The following is a 1,520-nucleotide window of genomic DNA, read 5'->3' as shown; positions in this document are numbered from 1 at the left end:
GTATGTGGTAGTGAAAGAGATTTCATTTCGTTTCCTCATATGCATCTATAGTCATCCTGGGAACATTTATTATATAGTCCCTCTGTTTCACATTGATCTACTATCAAGTAGATTTGAAAAGATGAGTTTCCAAATATGCTTGGGTTTGTTTCTGGGCATCAAATGATCTATTTGTCTCTCTACAATATTAAATTCTCTCGATATTTATAGCTTTTTAATGCCTTTTAATATTTGGTGTAGACAATTCCTCTACTTCCTTCTTCAGGATTGTCTCGATGCTTCTTAGGATCTTTGATTTTTCATATACATTTAAATCAGTTTGTAAGTTTTGTATAACTGTTGGGCTTTCTGGGTGTATTACACTGACTGTTGGGGAGTAAGGATAATTTTATGACATTTCATTTTCTTATTCAAGAATATAGACCTCAAAGGATTTCTCATATATATATATATATGTACATACATATATATATACACACACACATATATATATACACATATATATACATACATATATATACATATATATATATGTACATACATACATACAAAGGGGTTACAGTTATATGAGCAAGGTAATGAGTACATTTCCTATGGAGCATTGTTATACCCTCCTTTGGTTTTCCCCTACCATCCTTTCCCTCCCCAACTCCTCTGCCACTCACCCCCCCAAGTTGTAAAGTTCCTTTTCAACATAGTCTTGTACATCTCATTGTTACAATGGGTCAACCTGTATCCTTGGTTCAGCATTTTGTTATTTCCCTTCCCTTCCCCAAATTAGAAAAATGTATATACAAGATGTAGGACACCGGGATCAAATACAGTGAAAACAGGGGTTATATCATGGGGGAAGAACATACAAAAGAAACCAAAAAATCACATAGTACATTAAAAACAACAACAACAAAGATAAAACCTCTGTGTCCCTATATTGGGGTTCATTTTTCTTAGCATCATCTTATATGATCATATGTACATAGCTTTTGACCTTTTCTGCTTGTCTGGTAAGATTATTCTAGACATATACTAGTTATTGCAAATAAGGGAAACCATGGGATCTATGTTTCTTTGGGTCTGGCTTACTTCACTTAATATAATTTTTCCTAATCTTCCCATTTCCTAACAAATGGGGCAGTGTCATTCTTTCTGATGAAGACATAGAATTCAATTGTATATATATATATATATATATATATATATATATATATATATAACATTTTCTTGATCCATTCATTTACTGAGAGGCAGCTGGGTTGGTTCCATATGCTGCAATAAACATAGTTGTGCTGGTAGCTTTAGTATGACCTTGTTTGTGATCATTTGGGTAAATGCCCACAAGTGGGATTACTGGGTCATAGGGGAGCTCTATACTGCTTTCCAAAGTGGTTGAACAAGTTTACACTCCCACCAACAATGCAGTAGGGTTCCCTTTTGGCCACATCCCCTCCAGCATCTGTTGTTATTAGAGTTCTTGATTATAGCCATTCTAACTGGGGTGAGTGGAATTTCAATGTTGTTTT

This window comes from Dipodomys ordii, unplaced genomic scaffold (assembly GCF_000151885.1).
Source record: "Dipodomys ordii isolate 6190 unplaced genomic scaffold, Dord_2.0 Scaffold285, whole genome shotgun sequence".
Classification (NCBI taxonomy): domain Eukaryota; kingdom Metazoa; phylum Chordata; class Mammalia; order Rodentia; family Heteromyidae; genus Dipodomys; species Dipodomys ordii.
The sequence above is the reverse complement of the archived record's forward strand: the minus strand, read 5'-3'. Positions refer to the sequence as shown.